Raw genomic sequence first — 27,148 nt, forward strand, 5'->3', positions numbered from 1 at the left:
GTGATTGGTCAGAGCGGAGGTAGGAGCAGATAGGTGGGAGGGAAGATGGACAGGTAGGACAGTTCAAGGGGGCGGTGCTGAGTTTGGTTGGATTTGGGATGGGGATGGGGATGGGGGAGGGTGGATGAGGAAACGGATGAAATTGGCGTTGATGCTCTGTGGTTGGAGGGTTCCAAGGCGGAAGATGAGAAGTTCTTCCTCCAGGTGTTGGGTAGTTAGGATTTGGCGGTGGAGGAGGCCCAGGACTTGCACGTCCTTGGTGGAGTTGGAGGGGGAAGGTGGAGTGGGGATGTTTGGTGCGTCTGTCCCAGAGATGTTCTCTGAAACATTTCACAAGTTGGTGTCCCACCTCCCTAATGTAGAGGTGACTGCATCAAGAGCAACAAACACACTTTAACTTTAAAAATCACAAAACACCAGGTTATAGTCCAACAGGTTAATTTGGAAACACTAGCTTTGGAGCACCTCTCGTTCATCAGGCTTTTGCCCTTCATCTGCAGACAGTATCTGCAGTCCTCACTTTTGCCTAAATTGCATCTGTGTTGACAAAATACGAGGGATGCTGTATAAATCTAAAGCATTATAGAGAGCTGTGAAAATATTTAATGATTTAACAGCATTAGGATGAAAAAGAGAATCAGAGAATGGTAACAGCAAAGAGAGACTTTTTATGCTGTTATGTCTGTGCTGGCTGTCATCTAGCTCCATTCTCTATAGTTCTGCAATGATTGTCCCATTGTTTTCTCTCTCCCTGAAATATAATCAATTTTTGACTGTCAGGGTGATGTTAATGGATTAGTAATGCAGAGGTACGCTACAAATGTTGTGGGGGTAAGGGTTCACCTGGCAGCTCGTAGAATTTGAATTTAATTAATAAATACAGAAATAAAAGCTAGTCTTAATGATGACCACTGAACTATCATCAATTTTTATAATTAACCATCTGTTTCATTACTAATCTTAACGAAAGAAAGGAATCTACCATTTTTACATTGTCAAGTTTACATATGCGTCCAGGCTCTCAGGAATATGATAGATTCTTAATTGCCTGCTGAAGAGGCCAGGCAAGTCACTCAGTTCAAGGACTTGCCCATGATGCCACATCCCATGAAAGAGTAGTGACAAAAATTTATATTTACTTGAAAGGAACTGAATCAGAAATTAATCTCTTTAATGCTGAGATTAATTTCTGAGGAGAGATGGAGGAAACTGGGACTGTATTCTCGGGATATTTGAAGACTATGGGGTGATCTCATTAAAACTTAGACAATTCAACTTGGTATGACAGGTTGAACTAGGGCACATAATCTCAGGATAAGGGATAGACTATTTAAGAATGAAATGAGGAATTTCTTTACTGAGGGTGGTGAGTCTTTGGAATTGTCCAGCCCAGGGGGATATGAAAGATTGGTCATTAAATATGTTGAGACAGAAATCACTAGACTTCTAAATACTCAAGGCATCAAGAGATACGGAGGTTGTGCAGGAAATTGCCCTTGAGTTAGATGATCAGCCACGAGCTAACTGAATGACAGAACATGCTCTTGGAGCTTAATAGCTCAGTACTGCTCCTATGTTTGTATGGTAAGATCAAAGCTAATATATTTCCCATCACATATTCATGATGTTGGAATATTTTAATCAATACGTTACTACCCTTTTAACTGCAACATGACTTCAATCTCTGATTTTTTAAAAATTTAACAGTTGATACAGTGTTTGTGCAGTAGCATCCACTATATACTTGCCCATTAAGCTACTGAATGTAGGTAGACTTAAGCCAGACATAACCCATTAATATGTAAGTAATTTATTTCCTTGGCGAGTTCAGTTTTATTTAACTTGTAGTTAGCCAAGTGCACCATTGTTTACAGGTTCAATCACTATGCTGTGAATGCAGAGTCACACCTAAGGAGTCAATGGCATAGTTCTGATGTCACTGGACTATTACGAGAATCCCAAAATAATGTTCTGTGGATATGGGTTTGTATCCGACCATGGCAGCTGATGGAATTAGACTTCAGTGAAGATCTGGAATTAAAAAATAGCTGGTCTAATGGTAACCATGCAAACGTTGCCAATTGTTGTAAAAACCCTACTGGTTCCCTGATGTCCTTTAGAGTAGGAAATCTGCTATCCTAGCCTGGTCCAGATCCATAGCAAAGTTTTTGATTCTTAAATACCCCGGGCAGACAACTCTGGCCAGTGATGTCCACATGCAATGAAAGAATAAAGGGGAAACAAAATCAACAAAAAAAGCCTTGACAAGTGTGGGCCTCTGGATTGTTTGCCTCATGATATTTCAGTTACGTCACTGCCTCTTCTGAAGGAGAGCAAAACTGCACACCATTTTCTAGTTTCAACAAGGTTTTACACAATTGGAACAACACATCTTAACTCCGGTACCCATATACTCTCAAAATGCCAACATACATTTGCCTTCCTCATTGCTTGCATGCCAGCTTTTGGCACGTTACGACGAAGGACACAAGGGTCCTTTGAATGCCCATACTTCCCAATCTCTTACATTTAAGAAACTTTTTGTCTTTCTGTTTTTTTTCTACCAAAGTAGATAACTTGATATTTAATCATACAATGTTCTAGCTGCTACATCCTATTCATTTGGCTTCTCAAAATACTTTGAAGCTTCCTTGTATCTCCCTTAATGCTACTACATTCTGACCCAGCTTTGTAATCAGCAACTTTGGAAATCTTACAGTCATTCCTCACAGAGCCAAATCACTCATCTATGGCTGAATTTTCTGATGATTGGCAATCTCGTACAGATTACCATTCTGGTCTTTTTTTATGAAATAAGGGAGCGGTCGCATTTCTGTCTGGAGTTTCCTTTCAGAGTTCCCACAGAAAGCTGGACTCATACTTCCATTCTGACAGTTCTTTTGTCACACCGAACTGTCTGAAGAAAGCAAACCATGTCCCTTTTTCACAATATTCAGCTGCCATATCCTGAAAATAAAGGGCCCTGACAACCATTTTGACAGTTGCCATGAAACCTTACACAAGGTAAGTATGATAAGGTGTAGATTGGAGAATTGGGTTCCAGTGAAGTATGATGCCAGCTGGGAGTGGCATCAGCTAGAGGTGGGAGACTGCTATGGGTGGAATGCCAAATAAGTGTAGGAAAGTAGGGATAAATGTGTCTTTTTCAGGAAGGCAAGCTGCAACTAATGCAGTACCACATGGATCAGAACTGGGGCCTCAACAGTTTACAGTCCATCTTATTGTTTTGGATGTATGGTGGTTACATTTTCCAATGACACTAAGATGGGTAATAATTAAGAGGAGATGGAGAACCCTGCAGAAGGATATGGACAGAGTAGGGAAAAAAATTGACGGATAGAATTTAATGTAGGAAAATATGAACTTGTCAACTTTGACCAGAAGAATAGATAACAGTATGCTGTTTAAAGGGAGGAGATTGCAGAACTGTGCAATCCGGAGCGATCTATGTTTCCTGGTACACAAATCTCAAAAAGTTAGTTTTCAGGTCCAGCACATGATTAGAAAGACAAGGGCAATTTTGGTGCTTATAACACGGGGTATGGAATATAAGGTAGCAAACTTTTATTGCAGCTATACTGAGCTTTTGTGAGGTAAAATCTGGAAATACTATGTACAGTTTTGGTCTCCCAATTTGGAAAATGATATGATTGCATTAGAAGGAATCAAAGAAAGTTGATTTGATTCATTCCTTGGATGAAGTACTTACCTTATGAGAAAAGGCTAAGCAGGTTGGGCCTTTATCTGATGGAGTTTAGACAAATGAGAAAGAAGAATCGAAAATGTAAGGTCCTGAGGAGACGTAACAGAGTGGATTCTGAAAGGACAATTCACCTTGTAGAAGAGGCTAGAATTAGGGATGCAGTTTAAGAAAAAGAGGTTTCATTTTTAAGATGGAGATGAAGAGGATATTTTTCTCTGTAAGCATTATTAGTCTATGATATTCTCTTGCCCTGAAAACTCTGGAGGCTGATTCATTTAAAAATTGACTTCAGGGGAGTCAATGTTTATAGGGGGATACAGGAAAGTGGAGTTCTGTCCATCTGTCTGTAGTCTCTAGTCTAAAGGTTAACTTGCAAGTTGAGTCCGTGATTAAGAAAGCAAATGTAATGTTGTCATTTATCTCCAAGGGTTGGAATATAAAAGCAACGACATGCTTCTGAGACTTTATGAAGCTCTAGTTAGGCCCCATTTGCAATACTGTATCCAGTTTGGGTCCACACTTCAGGAAGGACTTAATGTCACTGGAGCGTGTCTAGCGGAGTTTCATACAGATGATCTCTAGAAAGGTGAGCCTAACATACAATGAACGGCTGAGGATCCTGGGATTGTATTCATTAGAGTTTAGAAGGTTATGGGGAGACCTAATAGAAACTTACAAGATACTGCATGGCTTAGAAAGGGTGGGCGCAGGGAAGTTGGTTCCGTTAGACGGGGAGACTAGGATCCGTGGGCACAGCCTTAGAATTAGAGGGGGTCAATTTAGAACGGAAATGAGGAGACATTTCTTCAGGCAGAGAGTGGTGGGCCTGTGGAATTCATTGCCACAGAGCGCAGTGGAGACCAGGACATTAAATGTCTTCAAGGCAAAGATTGATAAATTCTTGATCTCGCAAGGAATTAAGGGCTATGGGGAGAATGTGGGTAAGTGGAGTTGAAATGCCCATCAGCCATGTTTAAATGGCAGAGTGGAGTCAATGGGTCGAATGGCCTTGCTTTCACTCCGAGGTCTTATGGTCTCTTTAGGATTACAGATCTCTGAAATCTCTGTGCAAATGTTGGGAACTTTAGCATTCCCAATTTTAATCACTCTGGGTTGGTGGTTCGGTTTTCAGGTTTGGAATTTGTTCTTTCAATTTCTTCCCCTCTCTACTATTTTGCCTCCTTTAATATGCTCCTTAACATCTGCCTCTCTTTTTCAAGATTTTGGTTATCTTGGCATAAAACCTCCTTTCATCACTCATTGTCAGATTTTGTTTAATCATGTTTGTAAAGCATGTAAACCTCTGTGAAAACACAGTTTGCTGCAAACCCAGCAATCACCTGTGACACCCATTGGAGGAGGAAGTTCCACAAATATTTCATTGTCAATAATGGGAGAGCCCAGCACAGCAAAGATAAGGCCAAGCCAATTCGATTGACGACCTGATTTCGAGAAACAGTTGGGGGTACTGGATACTGAAAAAGCTACGGGTGCCAAAAATATTCCAATCTAAGTACTTACCATTTGCGTGTGCCCTTGGCCAAGTGAATCCAGTAGAGCTACAACACTGGCATCTACCTAAAAATATGGAAGAAAATCAGATATGTACTGTACACAAAAAGCAGAACAAATCCAATCCAGTCAATTACTGTCCCATCAGTCTCCTCTCAATTATTGGCAGGACAGTGCTTTGCTCTGGTACAAAGGAAGATAGATGTAGTTGTTGGAGGGCAGTCTTTTTGGCTGCAGTACATATTTGCAGGAATTCCTGAGGATCGTGTCCTAATCCAGTTATCTTCAATTGCTTCATCAATGACCTTCCTTCTATCATCAAGGCAAAAATGGGGATGCTTGATGATTGTGCAGTGTTGATCACCATTCACAACTCCTCAGATACAGAAACAATCCATGTCAAAATGCAATATGACTGGGTAGTATGGGGCACTGTCCATATCACAGTAGAGGAGGTGTTGAATATATTAGAATGTGTGAATGTGGATAAATCTCCTTGACCTAAGCAGATATATCCAAGATCAATGAGAGGCTAGAGAACAACTTGCAGGGGTCCTGGCTGATATTTTTGCATCATCATTAGCTACGGGTGAGATCCCGGAAGACTGAAGTGCCATTATTCAAGAAGGGCTGCAAAGTAAAGTCTGAGAACTATAGACCAGTAAATTTATCATCTATGGGGGATAAGTTACTCGAAGATTCTGAGGGATAAGGTATACATGCATTTGGAAAAACAGGGTTTGATTTGGAGTAGTCAGCATAGCTTTGTGAGTGGGAGATCATACCTCACAAATGTGTTAGAGTTCTGTGATGAAGTGACCAGAAAGGTTGATGAGGGCAGGGTGGTAGACATAGTCTATATGGATTTCAGTAGGACCTTTGATAAGGTTCCACCTGGTAGGCTGCTCTGGAAGGTAAGACCGTATGGAATCCAGAGGGAACTGGCAAATTGGATACACAATTGGCTTGATGGTAGGAAGCAGAGGATAATAGTGGAAGGATGCCTGTGACAAGTGGAGTGCTTCCGGGGTCGGTGCTGGGCCCATCATTGTTTGTTATCTGTATCAGTGATTTGGATGAGAATGTACAAAGCATGATTAGTCAGTTTGCTGATGACACTGAAATAGGCGGGATCACGGACAGTGTGAAAGGTTCTCAGAAATTGCAGCTGGAACAAGAACTGCCAGAAGGAGTTTAATATAGAGAAGTGTGAGGCCTTGTGTTTTGGAAAGTCAAATCAAGGTAGGAGTTTCATGGTGAATGGTAGGGTCTTAATGAGTGTAGTGGAACAGAGGGACCTTGGATTTCTTGTGCATGGTTCTCTGAAAATGGAGTACCAGGTAGACAGGGCAATAAAGAAGGCTTTTGGCACACTGGCCTTCATCACTCTTGGCATTGAGTATAGAAGTTGGGAAGTTATGCTGCATTTGTACAGGATGTTGGTGAGGCCACGCTTGTAGTATTGCATTCAGTTTTGGACACCTCATTATAGGAAGGATGTTATTAAACTGGCAAGTGTGCAGAAGAAATTTACAAGGATGTTGCCTGGACTCAATGGTCTGAGTTATAGGGAGAGGTTGGACAAGCTAGTGCTTTTTTCTTCAGAGCATTGGAGACTGAGGGGTACCTCAGACTAAGGGTGTACTCTCTCTGAGTGAATACATTCAATTTTTTCCCCCAGGGTTGAGGAATCAAGGACTATATCAGTTTAAGGTTGGAGGGGAAAGAATAAAAGGGAACCCGAGGGGCACAGAGGGTGGTACGCATATGGAATGAGCTGCCTGTGGAAGTGGTTGAGGCAGGTACATTAACAACATGTAAAAGGCATTTGAACAAATTAAAAATACATAGACCAATTTGGGCCAAAGTGCCTGTCTCTGTGCTGGAGGACTCTGATTCTAAGTGGCAATTAACATTCGGGCCACACAAGTGCCAGGCAATGACTCTCTCCAGTAAGAGAATCTAACGATAGCCTCTTGACATTCAATGGATTCACCATCACTGAATACCCAACTTTCAGCATCCCGGGTATTACCACTGATCAGAAACTCAACTGAACTAGTCATGTAGCCAATATATTTATATAAATATATTGGCTACAAGTGCAGATCAGAAGCTTGGAATGCTGCAGCAAGTAACTGGCCTCCCGACTCCCCAAAGCCTGTCCACCATCTACAAGGCATACATCAAGAGTGTGATGGAATACTCCCCACATATCTGGATGAGTGTAGATCCAACAAAGAATAAATATTGACCAGCTTACCAGGAGAAGCGAGTAGCGCAGTGGGATTTTTTAATATCAATATAGAATAGACAGAACAGAAGGGATTTGGCTTTGACCTTTGTTTGAAAAATGGTACCTCTATCAGTGCAGCGATTACACTGCTGGGCCTGACTAGATTATGTGCTCAAATCGTGGAATTTAATCAAATGACCTCTGACTGAAAGGGAAAAGCCAAAGTTCATATCTTGAAAAGCAGTACAAAGAAACCGTATTCTGTGATGACTGCGTAATCTCCACTTTCAAAATATTTCCATTATCTACAAGATCCGGAACTGGAGTGTGACAGAATACCCACTCACATGAATGGATGAAGCTAAAATAATATTTCAGAGTATAGGAGTCAGGAAGTCATGTTGCGGCTGTATAGCACATTAGTTAGGCCACTTTTGAAATATCGTGTGCAATTCTGGTTTCCCTTCTATAGGAAGTTGTGAAATTTGAAGGGGTTCTGAAAAGATTTTATTGGATGTTGCCAGGGTTAGAGGGCTTGAGCGAGAGGAAGAGGCTGAATAGATTGGGGCTGTTTTCCCAGGAGTGTCAGAGACTGAGGGGTGACCTTATAGAGATTCATAAAATCATGATGGTCATTGATAGGGTAAATAAACAAGGTCTTTTCCCTGGGGTGGGGGAGTCCAGAACTAGAGGGCAAAGGTTTAGGATGAAAGGGGAAAGATTTAAAAGGGACCTAAGGGGCAACCTTTTCACGCAGAAGGTGGTGTGAAAATGGAATGAGCTGCCAGACGAAGTGGTGGTGGCTGATACAATTACAACATTTAAAAGGCATCAAATTTGGTATATGAATAGGGCCAATTTAGAGGGATATGGACCAAGTGCTGGCAAATGGGACTAGGTTAATTTTGGTTATCTGATCAGCATGGACAAGTTGGACTGAAGGGTCTGTTTCTCTAGGACACTATAAGTCAGCTCTGTCCAGGACAACAAGCTTGCCTGGTTAGTGCTCGTGTTACTGGAATCAATGTAATCCCTCCACTACAGACTCTCCTTGACTGCAGGATGTATAATATATAACGTATCAGATGCAGTACAGCAACATTGTGAGTTTACTCGAACAAGACCTCCCTACCCTGCAACCTCTATCACTGGAATGGACAAGTACAACAAAGTTGTGGATATCGCATCACTTCAGCTTCAAGTATTAATGCCATCCTGATTTGAACATATGTTTCCTTTCCATAATTGATTCTCAGTCATTATCTAGATTAACACAATTTATGAACTATCACTATATGGAATGCAGCAATTCAAGCAGGAGATCCGGGCGTCATGTAAGAAAAACTTGGACTGCTCTTGTGGCCTAGTTTGCATGATGTGAGAGGTCATGGCCAATGTAGTTAATGTGCTTGGAGAGCAGAGTGGAATTGTTTTACCCCTTAATTTTGGTGGATATTTTGTTTTCTGGAATGGTCATGAGATCTAGAAGGCAGGGAGATTCTGGACTTGATATAGACAGCATCAGTACTGTATGGAAATGTGCTGGTTAATCCTTTCCTGTCTAACATTTTGTGTGTTGATTTTATTAGGGTTAAATTCTGATTTCTTTTTTATTTATTTCAGAAACTGGATTTTTTTAATTGAAGAACTGGCCACGATTAGACATAAAGTTATTATATTTTGTAAAGTATTACTGCTTTACACTTAGAAGAAAGGACTGCTAACAGAGAATTATACAAGCCTGAGTATTTTTATTTTACAGGCCTCTGTACATGATTGAGGAACGGAGCTGTTTTGGTATGCTCTATGGTCGTTGAGAATGGTAGTGGAAAGACCATGAGGCAGTTGTCAAGTGTTATTGAGATGAAAATAAGGGGGTACAAATCGACCATAAAATGCCCATCACGGCTTAAATAAAGTTGGGAAGGATTCAGAAACTATGCAAGTTATGTGGGCAGGCTGCTCAATTCTACAGGCAATTAGTGAGTATCCAATTCTTCAAATATTGTCAAGGATTAGCAGATGAATTTTACAGCCCCTCCAAGCCCCCAGGCAGTGGTATTTCAAGGGGGCTTGTGAAATAAAACATACTTATCGTATTTTTGCCCACTTCCAACCTGTCTCTCATATTATAGTGAGCACATAATTTGACAGATGGCTGGCCTGCCCCCTGGCCATGTGGACTGCAGTAAGCCAATGGGGAGCCTCATTCTAGTTCCATCGCAATTTTTCGTCTGACTCAGGAAGATGAGGCAAAGGAAGAGTCTAACAGCTTTGATTGTACAGGCTGGTGTTAGGCAGGTGTTGGAGCTCTCCCCTTGCTGCAGATGCACTGGTCCCCAGGTGAGGGGGGGTGGGGGCGGGAGGCAAACCACCCTGCAGCTCTGTTTTATTGCTCTGAAAATCATCCTCCAATGCTCTGATCAACAAAGGAAAGCATACTATGCACCTCCTTCACTCTCCTATCTACCAGCACCTCTGCTTTCAAGGAGCTATGAACCTGCACTCCAAGGTCTCTTTGTTCAGCAGTACTTCCCAGGATCTTACCATTAAGTGTACCTGTCCTGCTCTGATTTGCTTTTCCAAAATGCAACAGCTCGCATTTATCTAAATTAAACATCATCTGCCACGGCTGAGCCCATTGGCCCAACTGATCAAGATCCCATCGTACTGAGAGTTAACCTTCTTCGATGTCCACTACACCTCCACTTTTGGTGTCATCTGCATACTTACTAAAGAGACCTCCTATGCTAACATCTGAATCATTTATATAAATGAAGAAAAGTAGTGCACCCAGCACAGATCCTTGTGGCGGACTCAGCTGGATCCTTTAGCTGACCTTGCATTTATATTGTTTTTAGCTTTGTAAAACGAACTAAGCCATTTGACATAAATGTTATGAAACATATTTTCAGACTTCAAATATTTTGCTCGGTAGGATAAACTGGCTAAAAATATCAAAAACCATTGTCAAAGCAGTAAAATGAATACAGAGTGAGAGAGTAAAAGTCGGGGAAGCAATTTTTAATGAGCTGAATGGCTGTTCTTGCAACAGATTTTCTTTTTCTTATTTTCTTGCAACAGATATCAAAACTCCTGATTTGAACATGGAAAGGTGTGAATCAGGTTCCAGCAGTTGCTCCTAAACAGAGGATTAAGTAAGTACTTCCAAAGAATCCAAAACAAACGTTGATATACTGCACTGAAACAAATAACTGCAGATGCTGGAGATCTGAAACAAAAACAGAAATTACTGGAGAAACTCAGCAAGTTTAGCAGCAGCGATGAGAGAAACAAAAGCAATGCTTTAAGTCCAATGAAACTTCTTCCAAACTGAAGAAGAGTCATTGGATTTGAAAAGATGACTCTTGATTTTCTTTCAGCTGGCCTGACAGCATTTATGGAGAGAGAAATCGGAGTTCCTAGTTTTTGAGTGTACTAGATGGCTTTTTAGTGACAATCGGCAATGTTTACATGGTCATTCTAGATTCTGCCATGACAGGATTTGAACCCATGTCCTTAGACTATTAACCTTGAATTCTAAATCGGAAAGCCTGCTAAACAGGTATTGAGAGATACTGGAGCAAGTAAGTCTCTGATGTTGGCTGACGATGCTACTTGTCTTCAGAGGGGTTGGTGAAGGAGCAAATATTGGAAGTTATGAATCAGTCTCATTTATATAGAGTTGGATTAAAGATTGACTTTATAAAAGTGATAGTTTATTTGTAATGGAACAAGTTCTTATGGGGGGAATTTATTTTATTCTGGAAAATGATCTGGCTGATTCAAAAGTATTAGCTTCACCAAGAGTGGTAGAGGTAAATGAGCCTGAAATCTTAACTTCCTGGACTGCTTCCTGATTTTGTCCTGACTGGATCACCGGTTCATTATCTAAACAAGAAGGAAAGGTGTCTATGAGACAGGAAGATATAGTAATCTGGAAATTCAGTTACTGGATTTAATTTTGAAAAATGTAACTACAAAAGATGAAGGCTGAAAAGAAAATGGTATGTTTAGTTCATCTTCTTGAATAGAAATGTAAGAAACATATTTATGATTGAAAGTGTTACAAATTGTGACAAAGCAGCCTGCTCAGAAACTCAATAAAAAACAATACCGGAGTGTTATTATTTGAAGAAAAAAATCTTAATGAGAAAAGTGAGACCACCTCAAATACGAGTCAATGAGGAATGGTCAGTGGTCAGATGACAGTTCTATTTGAGTATTATAGTGAAATTTGGAACACAAAATTATAATTGCGGCTGATGTAGGTATCAGGAAAGTACAAAATAAAACATTAAAGCATTTATTTTGAGCAGGATTACATAAAGATACAGTCAAATTTTGCCAGACATGCCATAATGCCTTTTTACTGCAAGATGAGGATTGAGTAGCCTGTTCATATTTTATTTTGGAAAACATGGACTGTGAATATGAACAAAAAGATTCAGCTGTTGAAAAAGAGACAGCGTCTTGAATTGGATCTACAATATTTTGACCAAAGCATCACCAATAATATGGATGAAACTGAGTCTATATGAACCACACTCCTTTGATTTTCTTTAATCTTCGAGTAAAGAATTTACAATTGTTTAGATGGAGTTTGATTCTCCAATCATATAGTTTGAAAATTATTCATGTGCTTGGGGGAAAGAAAAAGCATTACTACGAATGCTTTATAGAGTGTGGACAAGTAAGAGACTGTGTAATATTTGTAATCCAGGCTTTTGTTAAGGTGAGGGAAGAAATTACAGCAGCTCTAAGTGAAGGTTTTAATTCCTGTCTGGCCACAAGGATGCTATTGCTGAAAAGGGAGCGCAATGCACTTTTGCCAGACTGATTCCTGGGATATTGGGACTGATGTATAAGGAGAGGTTAAACTGGTTGGGGTTATATTTGTCAGAGGCACAGGTTTATATCCCACATTGGCTGAGGTCATCATGAAGATCCTGTGTTCTCAACATTAGCTCTTGCCTGAAGTGTGGTGACTCTCAAGTTAAACTACCATCAGTCATCTCACTGGAATGAGAGCGCAGCCCTGTGGGAATGTGGTCACTTTTCATCTAAATAGGTGTGTGACAGTTCCAGAAAGAAACATCTGCTGGTGCAAGCTAAAAGTTGAAGTCCTAAGTGGCATAAGCCTACTGAAGTATTAGATTCTACATTCTGGTGTGAATATAATATGTGATGTTCTGTGTACTGTGCGGGGTTTTTTTTATGGGTACTCTCAATACTTCAATTTACTGCCTCGTTCCCTGGCCAACGTTTCTGTCTCGGGCTTGCTGCAGTGCTCAAGTGAAGCTCAGCACAAGCTTGAAGTACACCTCACTTTCCGTTTGGGAACTCTACAGCCTTCTAAACTGAATATAGAGTTCAACAACTTTAGGGCCTGATCTGTCCCATGTCCTTCCCTCTATTCCCATACACCAAGCCTTATCACATCATCTGTTATTACACACAACCCACTGGTAGCCAATAATCCACATTCATAGCTGTTCACCCTCCCAGCCTGATCATTATCCTTTCCTTCATTTGTCCAACTGTTGAAACATAGGATCCCTACAGTGTGGAAATGGGCCATTTGGCCCAACAAGTCCACACCGACCCTCCAAAGAGTGTCCATCCAGACTTGTTCCCTGATCCTATTACTCTACATTTCCCCTGACTAATGCACCTAACCTTCACATCCGTGAACACTGGTCAATTTAGCTTGGTCAGTTCACCTAACCTGTACATCTTTGGACTGTGGAAAGAAAATGGAGCACCCGGAGGAAACCCACACAGACATGGGGAGAATGTGTAAACTCCAAACAGACTGAGGCTGGAATTGAACCTGGATCCCTAGTGAAGTGTGGCAGCAGCGCTAACCACTGAGCCATCGTGCAGCCATTCTTCTCTCTCTGGGCTCTATTTCCACCTATTGTTTACTCCTTTCGCCCTCTCTGCACCCTATCTTCTGCCTAAAAACCAATATTTTCCTTGCTACCATCAGTTCTGAGGAAAGGTCATTGGGCCTGAAATGTTAACTCTGATTTCTCTCTGCAGGTGCTACCAAACCTGCTGAGCTGTTCCAGCAATTTCTGTTTTTTTTTATTCCTAATTTCCAGCATCTGCCGTTATTTCTGTTTTTATTTACTATAGAAATGCTGTTTTGTATCTTTTCAATGTATAAAGAACTGGTTTTGGCGTTATTGGGATTATACTGTTACTGTAGGTTTAAAAATCTTTGCATTTGTTTTGTAAGCAGATACAATAGGGCAATCCAGACTATCTTCCATTTCCTTTGTTAATAAATTTCTGCTTTAGTGTTAAATCAAAATCTGCACACTGCATACGTTTCAGTGAGACAGCACGTTGTTAGAAACAAAACAAACAAGAAGGTGGTCTATCAAGCCATTTCCTGTCCTGAATCTGATTTATCCAGTAGTAACTTCAGCTGGATCATAACAATATTCCATCCTGATTTATCAATGTAGCATTCAATGCATTTCATTGATGAATTCTCACAATATTTTCATAAGAAAAAGGCCTTATCTGTCACCTGACCAAGAGCGACGGTTTCTGCCACCAAGATACCATTTATTACTTTCCAGATCCCTTTAGATCCCAAGTTCCACAAGAAAAATCATAAGCTGTCATCCACTTAAGAACCCATCAGAAATTTGCAAAGGACAAGTCACTAAAACACCGAGCGTCATGTTCCTGACATCTTCCAATGATGGAAATTTCAAAGTGCGGTGTTTCATCTGAATAATATCCTCCTCCTTGGAAATTTTCATAGCTGTACGTAGTTCTAATACTTTAAAATTGGATTTTGGCCTTGTTTGGTATCCAGCCAATTCAGCTGTTTAATTAGTCTTTGTAATTTTTGCATTTCAGTTTTGGAAGGTGCGGCATCTTTTTGAGGCCCTCCTTTGACAATGCTTGGCCCATTCTGCCGGCTTTCCTCTACAATGTGCTTGGAAGTTCAAAACGCCTGACTTCCTATTTTAAATTTTGCTTTAAGCCCATTTATTGACAATGTTTTCAAATGTGTTATGCCCACTCCACAAAAATAATCTGCTTGCTTCATAAAGATGCCTGAAAGCTGCCTCTGATGCACCAGGAAAAGATGGCAGTGTCTAATTTTAACTGAAGACAACACAATTTTAATATGACTGACTGACCTGATTTATTGTCATGTGTACCAAAGTACAGTGAAAAGCTTTGTTCACAAGCAGTACGGCAGATCATAGTAAGTAAGGATGTACATATTAGAAAGATGTAGACATATGGGTTACATTGCACAGGGTTAGGAGAAAATGAGGATTGCAGATGCTGGAGAGTCAACAGTTGAAATGTGTGGCACCGAAAAAGCACAGCAGGTCAGGTAGCATTTGAGGAGCAGGAGAGTCAACGTTTTGGCCATAAGCACTTCATCAGGAATGCACTAGGCGAGAGCAATGTTAGCGTGGTCGGCATTATTTGAGGCGACAGAATCCATTCATCAGTCTAATAACGGCTGGGAAGAAGCTGTTCATGAACCTGCTGGTGCGTGTGTGCAGGCTTCCATATTCTGCCTGACAAGAGGTTGTAGGAGATCATCACTGGGGTGTGATAGGCTACCAACATCATCAAGAACCTTTCTGTGGTAGCAAGCCGTGTAAATGGAGTCCATGGTTGGAAAGTTGGCTTCCGTGATGGTCTGGGCTGTGCATATAACTTCCTACAGTTTGTTCCGGTCCTGGGCAGAGCAATTGCCATATTAGGCTGTTATACACCCAGACAGTGTGCTTTCCATGATGCATCTGTAGAGGTTGGTAAGGGCCCTTTTATAAGCATGCCAAATTTCCTGAGCTGCCTGAGGAAGAAGAGGCATTATTAGACCAGGAAGATCTTACTGAAAAGCACCAAACTCAGATGCATCATAGAGGTCATATTCACACTTATTTAGTTTCCAAAGTATCCCTATTGCATTTGGTGCCTTTTTGTTTCAAAATCAAAAAAATCACTTGCCTCTATGGCTGATCTCCCTTGCAGAAATGTAGCTTTAATTTTTAGCATTTATTGCTTTAAAAAACCTTCCAAACTTTCCTTTTCCTGTCGTCAATGAATCTATTCATATTTTGATCCACCAATATTTTCTTCAAAATCTTGTGCTACTCCCCTTGCTTTGGTCTTATTGGTCCCATTAAGGGGCACATTTTCTGTGATATCCACCTATATGATAGGGCTAATTATACTCAATCCGATCCTCTGTGTACTGTCACGACTCACTGAGGTAGGACGCTGGAAATCAAGCCCCACTATTCGTGCAACAGTCACAAAAGTTAAAGATTTTAAAAGGTATGCAACATTTTGCAATTTATTGTCTTCTTGACTCAGGTTGACAGGAAGCATGGACCAGGTTTCTGTATCTAACAGGAATGACTATTCATAAGAATTAGTAGTCATACAGTTGTTCAGCAGGGAAACAGGCCTTTCCCTCCAACTTGTCCATGCTGACTCGATAACCTAAATTGTTCCAGTCCTGTTTGCCAGCGTTTGGCCTATGTCCCTCTTAAACCCTTCCTTTTCATGTACTCATCCAGATGCCTTTTAAATATTGTAATTGTACCAGCCTCCAGACTTCCTCTGACAGCTCATTCCATATAGGGCAGTATCCTCTGCATGAAAACGTTGCCCCTTAGGTCCCTTTTAAATCCTTCCCTTCTCACCATCTAGCTTTGGACTCCCCTACCCTGGGAAAGTGGCTATTCACCCTATCCATGCCCCTCATGATTTTATAAACCTGTATAAGGTCACCCCTCAGCCTCTGATGCTCCAGGGGAAATAGCCCCAGCCTATTCAGTCTCTCCCTTTTAATACAAACCTTCCAATCCACATTCAAGGAACAATGAGCCTGCTGGCCAAGGTCTCTTTGTTCAGCAACATTTCCCCAGAACCCTACTATTAAGTGTATAATTCCTGTCCTGATTTGTCTCCCCAAAATGATCACTTGTCTGAATCTTGTTCTCAGCCCCAAGCTGTTCAGCTACCCAAGAACCAATCACATTTCCTTTAGGTAAGCAGAAGGCCTTTGTTATCAATAACTGGGCACCAGGCCACAAATTAACCAGCTTCTTATTGCCAGTTATCTAAATACAATCCCTTGGCACCAGTTCGTCTGTGACCACATTTTAATCCATAGTTGTGCTGACAATATTCACAATTAAATTCAAGTTATTTGCTTTCAAACCATGCAGCAACCATTTAAGTCTTTGATCTTAAAATATGTATTTTCTCATTTCAGTAAAGAATAGAGAAAAATAAGAAGTACACCCCAAATTCTCTCCAGCTTTGTATTTCTTGTTGTTTGGAATCCTTTACTTGTCTTCTGATTTGTCCATGGCCACTGCGTCTTCCCAATCATATTGACTTCTGCCCCTACTGGCATCCCTGCTTTATACTATATTTCTTGTCTTTATTAAAGCTGCACCTTTTCTCTTGCCTTCTATCTCTTTCCAGATTGCTCCTATTTAACCTTCCCTCTCCTATTATTAGGATTTATTTGTATGGTGGTGATCTCTTTCCAAGAGCATGTTCGTTCCCGGACCCACTGTTTCAGCTTATTGCATTCACTTGCCTTCTATCTTTGTACTTCATGTTTCCAATCCATGGGCCTGACCTCCTGACCCTCATCCTATATATTCATCTAGCTTTTGTATTTTCCAGTGGCCTGTTCTGTTCTATTTATAGTTGCATTTCTCCATTGACTAGCCCCTTCTGGTAAATATTTGACTTTAGTATTCACTTTTGACAGTTGTCCTTTGGAACCAATGGCCTCATACTGACCATTGGATCTGATCAGTCCATCATCAGACAAACTGCCAATTGCAGTGATTTGATCTTCATAACTCTGCAATGTTTTCATGCTCCACATTATTTCCCATAATTCCTTCAGAATCTGCACTAGTCTCTAGCTGATTAGAAAGTCTGCCTTTTTGCAAAAGATTTCAAAGGCCACAATGAATTCCTCAATACTACTTTCACATCTCATTTGGACTATAAGATGCAGGAGCATAATTAGGCTATTCAGCCCATCAAGTCTGTTTCACCATTTGATCGTGACTGATGTGTTTACCAACTCCAATCTCCTGCCTTCTCCCTGCATCTTGGATTCCCTTACTAACCAAGAACCCAACTATCTCTGTCTTAAATGCATTCAATGACTTGGCATCCACAGCCCTCTGTGGCAAGATTTCCACAGCTTCACCACCCACTGGGCAGAAGAAATCCCTCTTCATCTCAGGTCTGAAGAGTCGTTTCTTCACACTGTGGCTGTGCCTTGGGGTCCTCGCCCCTCCTACTAGTGGAAACATTTTCTCCACCTCCACTCTACTCAGACTTCCCAGTATTCTGTAAGTTTTAATCGGAAGCCCCTCAGCCGTCCAAAGGCCATCGAGTACAGAACCAGTGTCCTCAACAGCTCCTTTTATGACATGCCTTTCATCCCTGACATCATCCTCATAAACCTCCTCTGGACCCTTCTAATGCCAGCACGTTCTCCTTTCGATACTAGACCAAAAACCACTCTCAATATTCTACATGCAGTCTGACCAGAGCCTTATACAGCCTCAGCAGTATATTTCTGCTTTTGTACTCTAGCCCTCTTGAAATGAATGCTAACATTGCATTTGCCTTCCTTCCTCCTTTAGCCTGCCAACTGAATCTGCGTGTTAAAACCATCTTTAAGGTCATCCTGAATTAGGATTCCTAAGTCCCTTTGTGTCTCATATCTCCAAAGGCTTTCCCTATTTAGAAAATAGTCTAAGCTTTCTTCCCATGAAAGTGCACAAACTCTCACTTTCCTACGTTGTATTCCATCTGCCACGTCGTTACCCAGTCTGCTAGTCTGTCCGCATCCTTTTGCAGCCTCCCCACCTCCTCAACAATACCTGTCCCTCCATCTTTCTTTGTCACCTGCAAACCTAGCAACAATGCCATCAGTTCTTTCATCTAGATCATTAATGTATAATATGAAAAGTTATGGTCCCAACATGACCCCTACAGAACTCCACGTGTCACTGGTTGTCATCCTGAATAAAACCCCTTTATCACTACTGTCTGCCTTCTGCCAGTCAACCAATGCTCTATCATTGCCAGTATCTTGCCCCTAATATCACGTTAACTTATTTAGCAACCTTCTGTATGGTACCTTGTCAAAGGCCCTCTGGAAATCCAAATATATCATGTCCCCTAGCTTCCTTTGTCTAACTTGCTCATTACCTCCTGAAGGAATTCTAACAGATCTGTCAGGCATGACCTTCCCTTGACTCAGTTCTATGTTACAATGCACTTCCAAATACTCTGCATTCTCATCCTTAATATTAGACTTCAATATCCTACCAACAGCTGAGGTCAGGCTAACCTGCCTGTGGTTTCCTGTCTTCTGCCTCCCTCCTTTCTTAGAGACAAAAAAAACTGCAAATGCTGGAATCCAAAGTAGACAGACAGGAGGCTGGAAGAACCCAGCAAGCCAGGCAGCATCAGGAGGTGTGGAAGTCGATGTTTCAGGTGTAACCCTTCTTCAGGACTGGGGGGTGGGTGTGGGGGCAGCTGCAGGTGAAGAGGGAGGCAGCAGGGTGGTGAAGTGGGGATAGGTGAAGACAGATAGAGGGTACAACCTGGTTCGTCAATGGGAGGAATGAATCTGGTTGGTGGCAAGGAGTATTGGCAGGAAGGGAGTCGAGGGATGGGGTGGGAGGTTATTTGAAATTGGAGAACTCAATGTCAGGTCCTCCAGGCTGTAGAGGCCCAAATGGAAGATAAGGTGTTGTTTCTCTAATCGGCGCTGTGGTTTGTTTTGGCAATTGAGGAAGGCCAAGGATGGTCATGTCGGAAAGGGAGTGGTTGGATGAATTGAAATGGGCTGTAACTGGAAGGTCCGGTCGACTCCTGTGGACCCGACTATGATGCTCGATGAGCCATTTACATCTGGTCTCCCTGATGTCGAGAAGACCACATTGGGAACACCTGATGCAGTAAACTCGGTTGGAAGACAGGCAGGTGAACCTCTGTCTCTCCTGGAAGGAGTGTTTGGGATCCTGGATGGAGGTGACAGGGAAGTGCATGGGCAGGTTTTGCATTTTTTCTGCTTGCAGAGTAAGGTACCTGGGGGTTCAGTGGCATGGGTGGCATGAACCAAGGACTATTGGAGGGAACAGATAGCAGAGAGGGATGGGGAGGGGAAGATGTTCTTGGTAGTGGGGTCTGTTTGGAGTTGTCAGAAGTATTTTGAGGATGATGCGTTGAATGCTGAGACAGATGGTGTAGTAGGTGAGGGCAAGGGGGACTTTGTCATGTGGCTGTAGTATTGAGTTTGTTTCATCACGTGGTCACACATGGCTGTAGTATTGAGCCCTCTGCCACATCACCTTCATTCCCCGTACCATTGCTCTAAACCTGCCCCCCCCCAATGCAATAAGGGCCCTCCGCAGCACCACCTCCATTCCCTGTTCCACCACACTTAAGTACCCCCTCTTCCCCCCGCCCCCCAAACCCCAGTGCAACAAGGACAGAGTCTCTTGATGTTCTGGTATGATGCCGGTGTCTTCCACTGTAAAAAGCTTCCGAAGCTTCGTCTGGAGGCTCACCGAAGATGTTACCTTGTGTAGTGACGAAACGTCTGAAAATGAATCTTCCAGCTCAGTGAGCAAACCTACATCCAGAAAGTGATGTGAATTTGAATTCAATAAGATATATCTGGAATTAAAAATCTAATGATGATTATGAATCCATTGTCGATTGTCGGAAAAGCCCATCTGGTTCATTAATGTCCTTTAGGGAAGGAAACTGCCATCCTTACCTGGTCTGACTTACATGTGACTCCAGACCCATAGCAATGTGGTTGACACTTAACTGCCCTCTGGGCAATTAGGGATGGCAATAAATGCTGCCTAGCCAGCGACACTCTCATCCTGTGAACGAATAAAGGAAAAATAAAGAAGTACCTACTTAGTTCTTCCATCATTTCTTTTTTTCCATTACGACTTCTCCAGCTTCATTTTCCAGGGGTCCAATGTTCACTCTTGTCTCCCTCTTACCTTGTAGATATCTAAAAAAAACTTGCAATCTTCTTTTATCTTATTAGCTAGCTTATTCTTCTCTTTTATCTTCTCTTTTCTTAGTGATCCGCTGCTCATTTTTAAAAGTTTCCCATTCCTCTGGCTTCTCACTGATCTTCACCACATTGAATGCCTTTCCTTTTCCTTTTATGCTGTCCCTGATTTCCCTTATCAACTATGGTTGCCTCATCCTCTCCTTAGTATGTTTTTTCTTTCTTAGGATGAATTTCTGCTGTGTCTTCTAAATTAACCTCATTAACTCCTGCCCTTCCTGCTCCACTGATTTCTTGCTAGGCTCCCCTTCCAGTCATCACTGGCCAGCTCCTCCCTCATGTCTTTGTAGTTACCTTCACACAATTGTAATATTGTCACATCTGATTGCAGCTTCTTCCTCTCGGGGTGAATTCTGTAAAATTACAGTCACTGCGTAATGGGGGGTTCCTTCAACTTCAATTTCCTATTCAAGTCTTCCTCATTATGCCACCAAAATTCAGAATTGTCTGTTTTCTAATAGGCTGTACCAAAAGCTGCTCCAAAAAACCTTGCAGACGTTCAACATTTCTTTTCTGGAGATCCTCTGCCAAGCTGTTTTTTTTCCCCCAGTCCACCTGCAATTTGAAGTCCCCCATGCTTAATGTACGAGTGCCTTTCTGACAAGCCTCTTCTATATCCTAAATTATTTTCTGTCCCACATCCTAACAACTACCAGGAGGCATGTACACAATTCCCACTAGGGTCTTTTCCTTTGCAATCCCTCAAATCAACCCATGCAGATTCTATACCTTCCAACTCTATCACTTCTTGTGATCGATTTAATTTAATTCCTTCTTAACAAGGCAACCCTGACTCCCTGCCCATTTGCCTGTCCTTTCCATAGGATGTGTATCCTTGGATATTTAGTTCCAAGCCCTGATCCTCTTGCAATTGCGTCTCTGTGATGACCACAACATTGTGCCTGTCAATTTCAATCTGTGCTACGAGGTCATTTATCTTGTTTCATATTCTGCGTGCATTTACTTACAAACCCTCAGTACTGCATTTACTCTCTACCCCCCCTTCCCCAACGTCTTGTTGTCCCCTCATCTGTTATGCCTGAAGTTAGTTTACTGACCTTTAACATACTCCCTGTCCTATTACTTGATCTGGAAACTTTAATAAACTTCTGCTGAACTCCCCCAGCACTCCTCATAGCTTTTTCTATAATTTGAACTGAACCCATCTGTTCTCTCTCTCTCTCTCTCTCTCCCCCTGCGCCCCCCACCCTGTTCAGTTTAAAGCCCTATGTGCAAGCTGGTTCACCAGAACTCTGATCCCAGCAGGATTCAGGTGAAGCCCATCCCATTTAACAGTTTCCTCCTTCCCCAGTACTGGTGATAATGTTTCATGAATTTGAAGCTGTGTCTCCCACACCAATCTTTGAGCAACTCATTTACCTCTTTAATCTTGTTTACCCTGTGCCAGTTTGTTCATGGCTCAGATAGTAATTGAAAGAATATTACATTTTTGGTCTGCTTTCTAACCCTAGCTGCTCATTTTTCCTCAGCAGAACCTCTTTCCTCTTTCAACAAATATTGTTATTATCTATATGGATAATGACAAACAGATCTTTCCCCTCCCACTCCAAGCTCCTCTGCACATGGGAGATCCTGAACCAGGACATAAGGCTAGCAACACATCCTTCAGGACTCTCGATCTTGGCCAAACAGAATAGTGTCCATTTTTCCTGACTATATTATCCCCAATTACAACTACCTTTCTCTTTTCTCTTGAATGGCTTCCAGTACCACAGTGCTATGGTCAATTAGCTCATCTTCCCTACAGACCCCACTCTCATCCACACAGGGAACAAGAATATCAATCCTATGAGACAAGCTCAAGAGCTGAGATTCCTTCAGCACTGCCTCCGAGAACCCTCTACCTGCCTCACTGATAGTTACAACCCCGATCGAATTCAAGGTAGTTAATCTAAGGGGTGTGTTTGCTTCCTGAAACACAGCATCTAGGTAACTCTCTCCCTCCCTGATATGTCAGTGTTCAAAGCTCACCCTCCAGCTCATCAACTCTGAGCCAGAATTTATTAAGCAATCTATACTTGCTACAGATGTAGTCACTATGAACCATAATGGGGTCCACCATATCCCACATTGTGCAATTACAACACATTGCCTGGGCAGGCATTTCTATTTTAATTGCTTAATTCTTAATTTGCGTATTAAAATTTTGTAATTGTCTTTTAGTTTGTAGCCTGTAAATATTTTCCCTATTTACCTTCAATCTGAAAGTGCTGAAAATGTGTTGCTGGAAAAGCGCAGCAGGTCAGGCAGCATCCAAGGAGCAGGAGAATCGACGTTTCGGGCATGAGCCTTTCTTCAGGAATGAGGAGAGTGTGCCAAGCAGGCTAAGATAAAAGGTAGGGAGGAGGGACTTGGGGGAGGAGCGTTGGAAATGCCTCCCCCCACCTCTCCCCACCTTGTCTCAGTCCCAACCCTCGAACTCAGCACCGCCTTTTTGACGTGCAATCTTCTTCCTGACCTCTCCGCCCCCACCTCCACTCCGGCCTATCACCCTCACCGTAACCTCCTTCCACCTATCGCATTTCCAACATCTGCAGTCCTCACTTTCTCCTAGAAGATTTTAACCTACTGCGAATCCTCTTGCAAGGATGCCTTCCTTGAAGAAGCTCTCTTCCTCCCTCTACAAGGATTTCAGTGAGTCCCTCTCTCATTGCACACCCCAGGTCATCTCCTCTGCCCAGAAACTCTTCTGCCATGTTCTCAAACAGACTCGCTTCCACAGCCACATCTCTTCCCTCCAAGGCCCCAAGGGATCCTTCCATATCCGCCACAAATTCACCTGCACCTCCACACACATCATTTACTGCATCCGCTGCACCCGATGTGGCCTCCTCTATATTGGGGAGACAGGCCGTCTACTTGCGGAACGTTTCAGAGAACACCTCTGGGACACCCGGATCAACCAACCCAACCACCCTGTGGCTCAACACTTTAACTCCCCCTCCCACTCCACCAAGGACATGCAGGTCCTTGGACTCCTCCATCGCCAGACCATAGCAACAAGATAGCTGGAGGAAGAGCGCCTCATCTTCCGCCTAGGAACCCTCCAACCACAAGGGATGAGCTCCGATTTCTCCAGTTTCCTCATTTCCCCTCCCCACACCTTATCTCAGTCCCAACCCTCGAACTCAGCACCACCTTCTTGACCTGCAATCTTCTTCCTGACCTCTCTGCCCCCACCCCCACTCCGGCCTATAACCATCACTTTAACCTCCTTCTACCTATCGCATTTCCAACGCCCCTCCTCCAAGTCCCTCCTCCCTACCTTTTATCTTAGCCTGCTTGGCACACTTTCCTCATTCCTGAAGAAGGGCTCATGGCCGAAATGTCGATTCTCCTGCTCCTTGGATGCTGCCTGACCTGCTGCGCTTTTCCTGCAACACATTTTCAGCTCTGATCTCCAGCATCTGCAGACCTCACTTTCTCCTTCAATCTGAAAGTAATAATATATCCTGTATTAATGACTTGGAGGAAGGAAGTTAATGTACTGATATACAGTTAAATTAGTAGCTACCACCAACCAATGAATTATGGTTTACTTGTGTTGCCTCCACTTTCCCATGTTTCACTTAGGCTATGTTTCACTCTGCCTGCGATCACTCCTTCCTGACTGTGAAAAGCTTATTGATTATTATGCCCTATTCCTTTACTACTGTCCTTTTTTGAAAAATTTCAACCATTTAGAGGATGATTTGGCAAATTGCAATGTAGTTTTATCACAATTCATTCTCTGGCTTCTATGTTTTTAATCCCTGGTGTCAGTAAAATTTCATTAATTTCTTGAGTGGAGCAGTTAAGTTCCATTACGGTAATAAACAGTGTCTGAGTGTATACGCTGTAAATTCACATTTTCCAAATGCAAAAGTTTTGTCGTTTTTCCATATCTAGTTTCATCATTGCTTTCTTCCTCGATGGTATACTTAAGAACAGTGTGGTTCTTCACTGGACAGTACACCTATGTAATGATTAAATCCAGCTATTTTACTAAGAATGATCACTCTCAAATTTGAAACTGGTGGAACTTCCAAATTTCCTAATTTTGACCTGGTCCTTGTTAAAATTCTAGGTAGCACTCGAGGCTGTTTGGGCCCTTGAGTCTGCTCAGCCATTCAATAGGATCAAGATGTAGAGAGCTTGGTGGCTTGGCGCAATAACAACAATCTCTCCCACAATGTCAGCAAAATGAAGGAGCCGGTCATTGACATCACGAAGTGAATTGGAGAACAAATTCCCATCTGTGTCAGTCATGCTGAGGTGGAGATGTTAGAGAGCTTCAAGTTCTGAGGAGTAAATATCACTAACGATCAGTCCTTGTCCATCCACATTGACGCTACAGTTAAGAAAGCACACCAAAGCCTCTACTTCCTCAGAAAGCTAAGGAAATTCAGCATGTCCATAATGACACTTACCAATTTTTATAGATGCACCATTGAAAGTATCCTATCCGGATACATCACAGCATGGCATGGAATCTGCTCTGCCCAAGACTGCAAGAAACTACAGAGAGTTGTTAACGCAACCTGGTCCATTATGAAAACCAGCTTTCCTTCCACTGAATCCATTTACACGTCTCATTGCCACAGTAAAGCAGCCAACATTATCAAAGACCCCTCCCAACCCGATTATACTCTCTTCCGCCCTTTTCCATCAGACAGAAGATGCAAACATATGATAAAATATGGCAACAGATTTAAGAACAGCTTCTTCCCCGCTGTTATCAGAATTATGAATCGACCTATCAAAAATTAGAATTGATCCTTCTCTGCACATTTTTTGTAGCTATAACACTATATTCTGCAATCTGTCTTAGTACCTTCATGTACTTATGCCAGGTATGATTTGTCTGGATACCACTGAAAACAGTACTATTCACTGTGTCTTGGTACATATGACAATAATAATAAATCAAATCAAGGATCATGGCTGATGTGACATTTGTCATGTCCACTTTCCTGCCCTTTCCCCATAACCCTTAAATCACCGACTGATCAAGCAGCTATCTATCTCACTCTTAAAGGTACACAAGGATTCTGTGACCACAGTTCTCTATAACAATGAATTCCAAAGGATTGCAAGCCTCTGAGAAGAAATTCCTTCTCAGTTTAATCTTAAATTGGTACCTCTTTATTCTGAGACTGTGCTCTCTAGTCATAGACTCTCCCACGAGGAAAAACACCCTCTCAGCGTTTACCCTGTCAAGCCCCATAAGAATCCTGTACGTTTCAGTGAAATAATTTCTCATTCTTCCATAGTCCAGTGAGTAGTCTCATCTGTTTAGCCTTTGATCTTAATCCCTAGAACCTTCTGGAAACTTTAATAACTTCTACTGAACTCCCCCAGCACCCCTCATAGCTTTTTCCATAACTTGAACTGAACCCATCCCCTCCTTGTTCAGTTTAAAGCTCTATGTGCAAGCTGTCATTACGTGGTTCACCAGAACTCTGGTCCCAGCAGGATTCGGGTGGAGCATACCAGGGATTATCGTAGTGAACCTTCTCTGGACTTCCTCAAATGAACTGATGTTTTTCTTTAAATAAGTGGACCAAAACTGCTCACAGTACTCCAGATATGATCTCATCAGCACTTTGTTCAGTTGCAGTAAACATCTCTCCTCTTATACTTTATCCTCTTGAAATAAGGGCCAATATTCCATTAGCTTTCCTGATTATCTGCTGCATCTGTGAGCTAGTTTTCTGCACAACTGCTCCAAGTCCCTTTGTGTTGCAACTTTTTGTCCATTTAAATAAGATTCTGCCCTTTTGTTCTCCCTTCCAAATGAGCATCTTTGCACTTTCCCACATCATACTCCACTTGCCAACTTACTTAACCTATCAATATCTCTCTGTAAACTGTTTATATCCTTCTCACCACCTGTCTTTCCACATACTTTTGTCTGCAAATTTGGTGACAGTACATTAATTTCCTTCCTACAAGTCATTAATATATGTTGTAAACAATTGCAAAACCAGCACTGATGTTCATGGAACTGGTGGTCACAAGTCAACAACCTGAAAAAGAACCCCTTCTCTTCTCTTACTGTTTCCTGCCCATGAGCCAATTCTGAATCCATGCCAGTATACTACCTCAAATACTCAGGGCTCTTATGACTTAACTTTTTGTGAAGCACCTTGTTGAATGCCTTCTGGAAATCTAAATATAACATATTTATTGGTTTCTGTCTACTCACTCTGAATGAGACTTCCTCAAAAAATTCTCATAAACTAGCCAGTCACAATTTCCCTTTCATGGGAAACCATGCTGACTTTGCTTGATTACATTATGATTTTCTAAATATTCTATTGTTTCTTTAATAATTGATTCCAATGCTTTTCCAGCAACAGATATTTGACTAATCAGCCTATGGTTCCTCGCTTTGTGTGTCCCTCTTTTTGAGTAGTGATCTCTTATTTTCAGTTTTCCAATCCTCTGATGCTTCTGAAGAATCCTGTGATTTTTGGAAAACTACAACTACTGCATCCACTATATGTGTCGCGAGCTGTTTTAGGATCCTCGGCTG

General features: G+C 42.0%; 1 long non-coding RNA gene across 2 annotated transcripts in view; it reads left to right on the forward strand.

Moving 5' to 3' along the window:
- LOC122540450 overlaps positions 1-27,148 on the forward strand; it is a 123,328-nt gene that overhangs the window by 25,936 nt on the left and 70,244 nt on the right. For both annotated transcript variants that reach the window (XR_006309310.1, XR_006309309.1), the window contains exon 2: positions 10,557-10,630. This is a non-coding gene — a long non-coding RNA (uncharacterized LOC122540450). The remainder of the gene's footprint in view (positions 1-10,556; positions 10,631-27,148) is intronic.

This window comes from Chiloscyllium plagiosum, chromosome 34, assembly GCF_004010195.1.
Source record: "Chiloscyllium plagiosum isolate BGI_BamShark_2017 chromosome 34, ASM401019v2, whole genome shotgun sequence".
In the NCBI taxonomy this organism is placed as follows: Eukaryota; Metazoa; Chordata; class Chondrichthyes; order Orectolobiformes; family Hemiscylliidae; genus Chiloscyllium; species Chiloscyllium plagiosum.